This window comes from Gossypium hirsutum, chromosome A13 (genome assembly GCF_007990345.1).
Source record: "Gossypium hirsutum isolate 1008001.06 chromosome A13, Gossypium_hirsutum_v2.1, whole genome shotgun sequence".
NCBI lineage: Eukaryota > Viridiplantae > Streptophyta > Magnoliopsida > Malvales > Malvaceae > Gossypium > Gossypium hirsutum.
In genome coordinates this window covers 57800297-57813031 of record NC_053436.1, presented here as the reverse complement: position 1 = coordinate 57813031, position 12735 = coordinate 57800297, and the positions used below count along the sequence as shown (strand labels likewise).

Sequence of the window (12735 nt, the reverse complement as noted above, 5' to 3'; positions counted from 1 at the left end):
TTTGAGGTAAAGAAACATATACTCAACGTAATTGAAATATAATCAATAATAGACCGGATTCATGTTGGGTCTTCTACATATATATTCAAACGTAACTGAAATATTTGTTGGCTTACTAAGGAGTCTCAAAGTGAATTCTCACAAAAATATATATATGAACATGAAAAAAAATATGCAGCGATTATGGTTCAAATATATTTAATTTTTAGATTATTCATATTTGAATCTATAAATATAAACAGTTAAATTATTTGAGTATTATTAACTAAAAAATTCTAAATTTAGTATTTTCAATTGTCGAATATTCAAATATGTAAAAATCAAAATTAAAATCCATAAAATAATATAAAATCAAATAATTAATTAATTTTAAATAAAATTTATTAATAATTAAAAATAAACAAATACAAATTAATTAATTAATTAATTAATTAATTAAGAATTCAAACAAATTAAATATAACAATTTCAAAACAATTAAAATATACATACCAACTTAAACATAAAATTTCTTTAACATTCCTAAATAACTTAATTATTTAACCTTAATTATATAATGTCAATTTTATACCTTCGAGGATCTGGTGCAGCTTGATCGATGTTTACATGCGCAAGCCTTCGAGGCCAAACGTCAGCGGTGATCCACCATGCATGGAGGACCTGTTGAAACAAACAAAACATAAGCCGAGTGGACTAGAGGCGGTCCACTGGCGAGAAAACAAAACCTCTGTCGACGGAAAGTCAGAACAAAAGGGGTGGTAGGGACTTGAGTTATTTTTCCGAAGAGAACGACAAAAAGAAAAGACCAACAACTGCGGTCAGAGATGTGAGGGTCGGGCGGCCGCTCACAGGAAGGCCAAACCAGTAAGAGATTGGCAGAAGAGGAAAGGATTTTGAAAAGTCAAGTTTTATTATATTTTTAATATGTTATTTATTAAGTTAATATTTAATACAAGTATTGATTGTAAAATCATGATTTTATGAATATGAGTAAAAGGTTTTGGGTAAAAACCTTGTAAAAACGTTTCTTATTTGAATATTCGAAAAATAAGAAAACGTGTGAGAGATTTCCAGACTCCGTTGTAGTTTAGTTGGTTAGGATATTCGGCTCTCACCTAGAGATCCAGGTTTAAGTCCCGGCAACGGAAATATTTTTACCCTCTATCTTTGGGTTTTGACTAAGGGCCCCTTTGGTTTCAATTTTACCGCCAGTGAGGTGCGTTTATAATAAAAATTTGCTACCAAATTCACTGCAGCGTTGTTTGTTTGGACTATCAGTGCAGTGAGATTTCTTTCCTACCACACTGGTCAGCTGATTTTCAGCTGGAGGAATCAGCAGCAGTGGATGAATTTCTTAAGCTGTTGGCACTGTAGCAGACAAAAACACCCTTACTTTATTTATTATTTTACCATTTTATCCTTGAAAATTAGATTAATATCTTCCCGAATCTGCAGAAAACCCTGCTCTTCAACTCCTGCTCTTCAATTGACACTCACAGCAGACTCAAAGACACTCACAGCAGACTCAAAGAAGCTCTATTTTTCGACTCATATCTTGTTCTCAACTTTGCTCTGGTAAGTCAAAACTCTTCTTTTTCTACTCTATATATGTGTTTGAATTGTATCAAAGTAGTTTCTGTTTTTCCTTCTCATCTTGTTCTCATCTTCTTCTTAGCTAAGAAAATAAAAACAAATAAATATGTCCTCACATGGAGGACAAAATCTTAAAGCAGTTAAGTAATTAGTAGAAATGAAAAAGAATTTTTGTGTTCATACACAAATCCATATGTTCTTTCTCCATTATTTTTTTACCTCTACTTGCCGTTAAAGAGATTGAACATAATTGATGATTTCATCAAGCATACCAACTTTGCCTGTGATTTTGTTACATCCTGGTATAAATCTTGCAGATACTTCATTCTTTCACTGATTTTCTCCTTTCCAACCTATATAAATCAACATAATTAAAACATTATTATCTAATGAAAGAGACCTGATAAAATAAGAAAACAAATCAGTAATAATACCATCCATATTACCGAGTAACATGCCAACAACAAAAAAAAACATGCAAATTCATACTCACTTTCTCAGCTAAACTGTGGTTGGTTTGGCTCGAAAACACCCCACAACTTAACTCACTGAAATAGCTTTGCTGTTGTTGCTGTTGCTGAAACTGTTCCTCTTGCCATTTCAAGCAAGCCCTTTGCCTCTCGAGCACTACTTGCAGCAAGAAGAATGGATGCTGATTCAGTTGCTGACATGTTGAATGCAAAATAAAATGGCTTCAGACCAAACTTCTTTCAGCTAGTCAAAAATATTCAATAAGAACTTAGTTTTAGATTACTTTTTGGCTTTCTTTCATAATCTGAGATCACCAAAGACCATTGCTCATATTTCAAAATTTAGGGCTATTCTAGGAAGCTGTTAAAAGTTCAAACTGATTCAATCAAGTAAACAACCAACCAAGAAATAACAAAATAATACTTCAGAAGCATGCATGTATAGCAGAAGTTTACAAGTTAAAAACAAAAGTACTTAACTTAGAAACAAAACATACCGATCTAATATATGGTTGCTGGAACAACCAACCAACAATAGGTATCCTCTGCAAAAACATTGCCAGTGTTGGCCAAAAACCACTGCCAAGTCAATAGACTAAAAGATAATCTCATTAATTCCATCTTCAACGTCCATACCTCCTCATTTGCTGCTAAATAAAATTAAAGCAAAAGCCATGTAATTTAAAAGTCAAACATGCCAACACTAAAACTTTGACTATACAAAATTGTTATTCTATATGTTGTTCGAATATGAAATGGAACAAGAGAAGCAATCAAAGTTCTAATAATCTCCCTCTTTGACATTTTGACAAGATCAACAACAAATAATTAACACACAATCTGAACAAATCAACGAAAACTAGAATATATCTCCCCCTAAGAAATAGAACCATGCTCGACCATACACTTCCCTTGTCAATATGATTGGTCATCACATTGTCCACCAAGCATACACACACTTTCCAAAGTAATTTCAAGAAATATAGAGCATGACAAATAATCCACACAAGTCCCATCTAGTATCAACAAAAACCACAAAAAGTAGCATAAAGAGAACACGAGATAAGCAACAAATCAACATCTATCGTATCTACCGTTTGCTACACCAGATCGACTCTGGCAAAGCATAAAGCAACAATCATTAACAATCACCATCCTCATTTTGAACATTTGCTGCTACTTCTCCCCCTTTTAGGCAAAGATGTCAGAGGAGCTCCCCTTACAGAAATTTTCAATTTTCAGGACAAATCTTTCAATCAAAGTCTGCTACTCTGTTACATCCTTCTCTATTCCATTTTTTTTTTGCTGTAACAGGATTAGAGACATAAGTATTTTCTTCATTAGCTGACTCATATTCCTCATGTACTTCTATTCACTACCAAATTCTACTAGAAACCAAATAAAAGAACTTGCCAAAACAAATCCAACCACCATATCGAAAATCATTCCACAAGCATAATTAAAACAACTATAATTAGCATAATCTGGACCGTGCAGCTTACATGTCCATACAAAAATGGCGATGCAATGTGTATTGTGGTTGACGGAGGGTTGGGAGTGTGTATAGCCGAGAGTACAATAAACCCATATGCCTAAAGAGCAAAATTAATAGAAGCCAAGCATTTTTATTAAATCAAGGGAATGAAAAATTCAAACCTAAAGAGCACAATAAACCCATATGCCTCCAATACCATGCCAATGATAGGCCATCCGATGACAACAAAAAAGAAGCCAACACCAAACGAAATTGTTCCCTACATTCAATAGCAATAAATTATAATGAGAACAAGAGATGAACACACAATTGCGTCTGTTGATGTGCATATGTGTGAGACAAAGAGAGAGGGAGAGGATAAATCAAACCAAATGAAAAAAAGCGAAGAAAGCACAAATTAAATCAAATGAAAAGATTCAGAGATTCGTTAACCAAATGAAAAGAAGCAAAGAAAGCACAAATTAAATCAACAACAAGAAGGAAAAAAAAGAGCTCACTTTTTCGGTCGTTCGTTTCAAAGGAAAAAACTGTTGCATTCAACACCTGGATTGAGAAGTTTCCCATTCACTTCCCAGGATTATCTTCACTGCTTTTTCCTCAATTTTGACCCAAATTTCCCCAATCCTCTTATTTCTAAGAAACTTACAAATGCAATAAATTATAATGAAAACAAGAGATGAACACACAATTGCGTCTGTTGATGTGCATATGTGTGAGACAAAGAGAGAGGGAGAGGATAAATCAAACCAAATAAAAAAAAGCGAAGAAAGCACAAATTAAATCAAATGAAAAGATTCAGAGATTCGTTAACCAAATGAAAAGAAGCAAAGAAAGCACAAATTAAATCAACAACAAGAAGGAAAAAAAAGAGCTCACTCTTTCGGTCGTTCATTTCAAAGGAAAAAACTGTTGCATTCAACACCTGGATTGGGAAGTTTCCCATTCACTTCCCAGGATTATCTTCACTGCTTTTTCCTCAATTTTGACCCAAATTTCCCCAATCATCTTATTTCGAATCATTTTATTTCTAAGAAACTTACAAATGCAATAAATAATTATAACTACAACCAAATTAATACAAAATATAATTACAACTACAAATTTAAATTCAAATAAACTTGGATAGGTTCATTTATACAAAGCTAGAGTAAAAAATCCATTTAGGCGAAGTCAAGGATTAATGTTGAAAATTCTACATTATGAAAGTTAAATTTAAATTATTAATTTTTAGAAGGGTAAAAGTATAATTGTCTCATCTAACAAAAAGTTCTAAAAATAAAAAACTTAAATTCATGCTCCATCTAATAAGAGTATTATTATTATTTACTCATGTGTTAGTAAATGAGTCAAAATAAATTAATTTGATTGATAATATTTAGCCATTCTTATAACTTATCTTTGATAAAGAGATAAAATTTTCTGCTTATGTAATTTTTTGTTTATTTTGAAAAGATCTTATTTTTTTACAAAAGTTTTTACTATCTTTCTTTTTCAAGTGTAAAACTGTATTAGCTATTCTTTATTTTATACCTAACTATTGTAATGTATGTCTGCATTTTTCTCGTATTATAAAATGGTCTAAATTCTCCCGTTTAGCCAAGAGAGATTAAGGCCACTATCTGTCCCAAATAATTCTAGTAGTGAGCCACATATATAGTATTTAAATTAGAGGATTCGAACTTAAGATTTTAAAATTCTCAAATTTCTAACCTTATTAATTCAATCAAAATTAAAGGATTCGAACTTAAGATTTTAAAATTCTCAAATTTCTAACTTTATTAATTCAATCAAAATTAGAGGATTCGAACTAATATAACATTATTTGTCTTATGTAACAGGCCAATTTTATTCGGCCCAGAGAAAAACAAACAAAACAGATAAATTAAAAAATAAATAAGTCCATCTTACAAGCCCAAAAATACAGGGAAAATAAAAATGAATATTATGTAATATATTCGGCTATAAAAGCCATAACAACACATGTATCTATTTATAGACAATCAAATAAGAGAAATCCAGAAAGAAACTACAACAGTTTTTTTTTCCAATTAAGGTGCCAGTTTTTTTTGGGTGTGGCTAGATAAAGATTAGCATTGGGAGACGTCTAATATAACTTATAGACTATATATTTGCTCTATGCTTCTTGGTGAATGCTAGCACATTGACTGAATTATATCAATGACAATAGATGGTAAAGACACGAAATTTTGTGGAAGGAGATAGTAGCTTAGCAACAAAAGCTGTTTGGGATGATGAGCTGACATTGATATTTTGTGAACTTTGTGTGAATGAAGTCAATGCTGGTAATAGACCGACAACTCATCTAAACTCAAAAGGATGGGAAAATGTCATTACTCTTTTTCAAGCAAAAACACAAAAAAATTATGGAAAACCTCAATTGAAAAATAAGTGGGATACATTAAAAAAGGAATGGAGGTTATGGAGGGAGTTGCTTAAGGAATCTACAGGTATTGGATGGTGTCCAACTAAAAAGACGGTCGATGCTACCGAAGAATGGTGGGCTACAAAAATACAGGTTAGTGTTCACTTTATCATTATTTTAATGCATAAAGTTTATTGAAATTAATAATTTACAATTATAAAAATCTTAGTATAACATTTAATATTTAGCATTTTATGTAGGAAAATCCTGATTTTAAAGGATTTAAGAAGAAAGGAATTGAGCCACGATTGAATGAGTTAATGTGGCAAATGTTTGGTGGCATTGTAGCCACCGGAGAGAACGCATGGGCACCTTCGTCTAGTGTTCTTCCAAGTGGGGTTCCTATGGGAGATGATGCACCTAATGAGGGATTTGGTGATTCAGATGAACATAGTAACGTGAATGAAGGTATTCCCCCTGATGAGGTACCATCAAACCCTTCTCATGAAATCCCTAATCGAAGAAAGCAAACACTTGGGGCTGTACACGGTAAGGGAAAAAATCAAGTTCAAGTAGAAAATCATCAAGAAATACATTAACTACTCAGATTGAGAAATTGTGTGAGAGTATGGCTAGTCCAAGGAAGTCAGTGAATGAAATTATTTTTCCTCACTCTCAATATACTATTTCAAATGCAATGGATGCTTTGCGTGCTTTGGGAGATGAAATTCCAAAAAGAGATGAATTGTACTATTTTGCCACCAAAATGTTCCAAATACCGGTGAAACAAGAAATGTTTTTGAACTTAGATCCAGATGATAGGGTGTGACAGCCCTAAATTGACCCTAGTCGGAAAGTGGTTTCGGGACCACTAAACCGAGTCACAAAAATAATTAGATGTTATATTCTTGTTTATTTCATGTGAAAGTGCATGTGTGAAAATTTCATGCTTTGATTTTGCCAATTGTGAGTGAAATTATGAAAAATGACTCATGTGAAAATTTTTGCAAATGCTATGGGCTAATTTATAGTGGCCAAATAACTTATAGTATGAAATAGGTGGATTTGCATGTAAAATTTCCCACCTTAAAACCTAGTGGCCGGCCATGATGGGCATGATAAGCATTTGTGCAATTTTTTTTATTATATTGAAATTATGGCATAAGTATGGCACAAATAAAATATGTTATTTTGTGTCATAAAATGTTAGTAATAAAATAAATAAAAGAGAGAATAAAAGAAAAGTAATGAAAAAAAAAAAAGATCATCATTCATGTTCTTGCTAGCCGTGAGCTAAAGAAAAGAAAGGAGAAAAAAATGTGTTCATCCTTTTTCATCTTCATCCTTGGCCGAAAATGCTAAGAAGAAGGGGGAAGGGGAAGTAAAACATCCGGCCACTCCTTCTAGTCTTGAATAAGCTATGTAATGCATGGTAGCTTTTGGAAATTTTTGAATGTATTAAGCTAGTTACTAAGTCCCTTAGTTAGCCCATGTTCAAATCTTGAATCTTGTTGGTAACATGAGCAATCGGTCATGAGAAAATGTTCAAGAAATGGTTGTTGTTCATGTTATTTGGATGAGAAATGGTGAGTTTGTTGTTTCATGTTAAAGTTAGGTGAATGATGATAGAGGAGTGTTTGAACTATAAAAAGAATCATAGGTGAGCATTAGACACTAAGGAAAAAGAATCGGCTACCTTGTTATGAGCTAGGGCCGAATGTGAGTTTGGTTGTGTTTGAATATTACATGCTTGGTGGAATGGTGGATGAAAGTGCCGAATGTGATCTTTGGTTTGGCATGAAGTAGTAAATTAAGGTTTGCTAAGCTAGCTAGTAAGGTGAAATGCAAATGTTAGTGTTTGATATGGTAATAATCTGCTTGGGGACAGCAGCAGTAACGTGACTTTAGAAAATCACCATAAATTTATGGATTTGAATTAGAGGATGAATGAGACATGAAATTAAAGCTTAATGAGTCTAGTTTCTTATAAAAGAAACCGTGTAAGCAAAGGAATTTCCGATAATGAGATACTTAAAGTTGTGTGAGACAGCGCAGAATGACACTGTAATCCTCTGTTCTGTTTTTAGAAAATCATTATAAATTGTACAAAAATGGTTATAAGATAAAATTTATATGCTTAGACTCCTTAATGAGTCTAGTTTCAAATGAAATCAAATACAACACATTTTGAATTCTGTAAAATGAGAAATTTGATTCGTAGTGAAGAGTGGTCAGATTAGTCAAACAGTGAAACAGGGGAAACTTTAAGAAAAATCTGGTATTGATTGGCCAAGCCTAAAATTCTGAAAATTTTATGGATGAAAGATGTACGAGTCTATATTCAGGAAATATTAACGGCAAGTGATTTGGAGTTTTGTAGCTCCAGTTATAAATAATTTAGTGACTGCTGCTCAGGAAAACAGCTCGTAGTGAATATGTGATTTTGTTGTAAACATTATTGAAAATTTGCTAATGAATTATTTATTGATTTTTATAAAGCTTATTATAATCTATGTGTGTGAAAGTCAAATCAATATATATATTATTCTGAAAGTAATACTTGAATAGTCGATTAATGACTATTTTAAAATTTGTTGAACTTAAGCTCAAGAGCAAAGGGGAACTAAATCCGATAAAGGGAAGGAAAAAGTAATTGAATAGCCATTGAAGTCGTTCGACAACATCCGAGGTAAGTCTTCGAGTAATGACCCTACTTGAATTATATTGAAATGATTAGTCATACTATGATGGATAGTCGAATGTGCATAGAGACTATGTTATAAAGCCAATTGAAATCATGCTCTTTGTGTGTGGCTATTGAGCTGAAATTGGAAAGGTTTAATAAATGCTTTGTGTTTGAGCCTTAGTAACGAAAGTGAAATATGGATGTGTCATGATTGTTGATATATGTGTGCATGAGCATTTGAATGATATCCGGGCTAAGACCCGAAGGCATTTGTGCGAATTGATATATCCGGGCTAAGACCTGAAGGCATTTGTGCGAATTGATATATCCGGGCTAAGACCTGAAGGCATTTGTGCGAATTGATATATCCGGGCTAAGACCTGAAGGCATTTGTGCGAATTGATATATCCGGGCTAAGACCCGAAGGCATTTGTGCGAATTGATATATCCGGGTTAAGACCCGAAGGCATTCGTGCGAGTTGCTATACCTGGGTTAAGACCCGAAGGCAATTGAGCTTGTGGTTATAACCGGCTAAATTCCGAAGAAACTTGGGTTTGAATGTGAGCGTTTTGTGCTGCAATAAATTCAATTAATACGCTCGATAAACCCAAACGATAAGGTATGTTTGCATGTGCTTCGAAAAAAAAAAAAGTCAATTCGTTTTAAATAATATTCGTTCAATCGACTAACGAATTTTCGGCTTTTAGATAGGTTGATACCTTGTGTGTGTATATGTTGATGAAGTGTGAAGTAAGTATGCTTATGAGAATGTGAATTAATAAAGTGATTTATTTAGCTATGTGAATGCAATACTTTAGTCAAAGCCGATTTCATTACTTGAAACTTACTAAGCTTTAAAATGCTTACCCCGTTGCTTTGGCTCTCTGTTTTATAGATATTGTTCGTTAGCTATCGGATTCGGGATCATCGAAGTCGAAGTCATCCACACTATCAAAGCTCTTTTGGTACTCTTTTAGTTGAACTCTGGATATGGCATGTATAGGACTACCCGTTTGTTGTGGGTCATGGACCCTTTGGACTTGTATAATTTTGGTTAGCCATGCGAAAATGGCTTATATATGTTTGAGTATAATGTTATAATCATTTAGTGTGAATATGCTTGACAAGGATTGGCCATGGGAATGGTTAATCACCATCATCATTTGTGCTACTCATGCTAAAAGGGCTAGTTGAATCATGGAAACTATGAAATAGGTAAAGTCTACCTTAAAGGCAGATGCTGACAGCAGCAGTGATGTAGATTTGGAAAATCACTAAAAATAGTAGGAATGGAATTAAATAGTGAATAAATTATGTAAACGAACCCTGATGAATCTATTTTCATAGGAAAGTAACGAAATGATCATATGGACAGTATGTTAAGAGATATTCAGGTTCTCGTGAGACAGGGCAGAACGGTTTCTGGATTCCCTGTTCCGACTTTGGAAATTAATTATAAATTAACCAGAGATAATTAGGAGTCATACCATATATGTATAGATTCCTCTCTGAGTCTAGTTTCCATAGAAACAAACGGCATCAGTATTGAAGCTCTGTGCAGGGAGATATCCAAGTCGTAATGCGCAAAGGTCAGTGTAGTCGATCCCTGTAACATGGGGGAATTTGACTAATAAACTGTACTAATTGGCCTGACCAAAAATTCTAGAAAAAAATATGTAGATGGGCATATGAGTCTAGTTTTAGGGAAAAATCACGAAACTGATTTTCGAGTTTTGAAACTCAAGATATGATTTTTAAAGCGACTAGTACGCAGATTGGGCAGCGTCTGGGAAATATTTTTATAAGGGATTTAAAGTCTGTTAACACCTCGTGTTCGACTCCGGTGTCGGTCTCGGGTTCGGGGTGTTACATAGGGTTTGGTGGCTTCGACGTGAGTATGCTGAACAAAATCCAATTGCATCATTTTCATCCTTGGTAGCAACATCCTCATTTCCCTTCCAACCATACCATCAACCACCTCCACCATCAGCTCCTTAGAAATATTATTGTAATATAACTATACTACTTTTTTATATGTAAAACTAATGTATGCTACTTTTTATGTTTGGTATTTTTATGTTATGCTTTTAATCAAGTTTTTGTGTTGTATAGAATGTCACGAGATTTTAAAGGATTTATTTTCATTTGATTACTTTTTCAGGTTATGGATGAATTTAACAATATGTATAATAGTTTTGATATGAATTATGATACCTCTGAATTAAGTGAAGAAGCTCAACGAAGAATAGCTACAATTGTTACCCAAGTTGAGCACAACAATTATCATAATGAGGAAGAATATGTGTTAAGCAGTGTATTGGTACACCATGAAACTTATTTCACTATGCAACCGCGTATGGATTCAAATTATACTGGCCAAATGTGGGTGGACGAAGTATTAAATGGGCACGATGATCGTTGCATGATTAGTTTTAGGATGCCAAAAAATATATTTCACAGATTGTTGCATGATTTGCAAACAAATTATGGCTTAAAGAATGGGAAAGTATCGGCGATGGAGAAGTTAGCATTATCATTGTACATTCTTGGAAATAGAGAATCAAATTCAAATGCAACAGAGCGATTTCAACGATCTGGGGAAACTATTAGTCGAATTTTTACTGATATGTTGCATATATTTGCTCGAATGGGAATAGACACGATTAAACCCATTGAAGGTCAATTCGAGGAAGTACCGAACCATATTCGACATGATACAAGATATTGGCCTCACTTTAAGGTAAAATTTACACAATCTTTATATTTTTAAAACATAAATTATTTCTAACTTTTATCTCATTACTTGTATTTATTTTAAAGGATTGTATTGGGGCCATAGATGGAACACACATAAAAGCATGCATTTCGCCTTCTTCTCAAATACCTTATATCGGACGGAAAGGTGAACCAACTCAAAATATTATGGCAGCTTGTGACTTCAACATGTGCTTTATTTTTGCATTTCCTGGTTGGGAAGGAACAGCACATGATAGTAGAATTTTTTTGCAAGCACTTAGAAAGCAAGAGTTGAAGTTTCCACACCCTCCACCAGGTCGAACTTTAATTTTTTAATTACTTTTTACATAAAAAATATTAAAATTTTTAATTTATTTTTAAACTTGATATTATGTTTTACTTTTTTTGCAGGAAAATATTATCTTGTGGATTCCGGATATCCACAAATGGCAGGTTTTCTAGGTCCATATAGGGGGGAACGATATCATTTACCTGATTTTTGTCGAGGTAATCATCAATTATCTGGAAAAAAAGAAATCTTTAATCATGCCCATTCTTCGTTACGCTCTGTGATTGAACGAACATTCGGAGTGTGGAAAAAAAATGGCCAATATTAAGAGATATTCCAAGTTATTCATTCGACAAGCAAGTTTTAATAGTTATTGCAACAATGGTTTTGCATAATTACATTCGAAGACATGCTTGGTCAAATGATGAGGATTTTCGAGAATTTGAGAATATACCGGACATGCCAATCTCTTCAAGCCAGTTTGACAGAGGTGAATCGAGTTCTTCTAGCAGAGAAAGTGACCTTGAAATCACAATGTTAAGGGAAACCATTGCAACTAGTTTAATGAATCAATATTTGTAAACACATTTTGTATCATAACCTAATTTCTAGTAATAATGAAACTTGTTATGTCTTATGTTACTATATTTTTTTTATTAAAAATCATCCGTTTAGATACTTCAAAATTAGATCCAAGTATAATGTTATTATTTGTGAAAATAATATTTATCATTGTTATAAAAAATATTTAATTATAACTATAAAAAAATTAAAAATAATTATCATTTTATCTAATAAATAATTTAAATTAATTATATAATTCATTAAAATATTGGAAGATACATTTTAATATTTTATTAAATGAATTTGCATATTTTAATAATTTTAAAAAAGTAAAATAATTTAAATAACTTCTATTATATATCAATTCTAATTTGATGTCCTTAATAGTCATTTTTCATTTTCACCTCACCGCTACAGCTGCGTTTGAATCCAAACACACACTCCACCATTGTTTCTAATCTCACCGCTACAGTACTCAATCTCACCGCTACAGTAACTAATCTCACCGCCACCGCTGTT

The 12735-nt window shown here is 32.9% G+C and overlaps 2 long non-coding RNA genes across 2 annotated transcripts; both read left to right on the top strand.

The window, feature by feature from the left end:
* Positions 1 to 1265: 1265 nt before the first annotated feature.
* Positions 1266 to 5840, top strand: LOC107943221 (uncharacterized). Its single transcript, XR_001695981.2, has 3 exons — positions 1266 to 1369; positions 1455 to 1574; positions 5746 to 5840. It is a non-coding gene; the product is annotated as an uncharacterized lncRNA (long non-coding RNA).
* A 5621-nt stretch (positions 5841 to 11461) lies between these two features.
* On the top strand, positions 11462 to 12289 carry LOC121212419 (uncharacterized). Its single transcript, XR_005907546.1, has 2 exons — positions 11462 to 11679; positions 11775 to 12289. It is a non-coding gene; the product is annotated as an uncharacterized lncRNA (long non-coding RNA).
* The last annotated feature ends 446 nt before the right edge of the window (positions 12290 to 12735 follow it).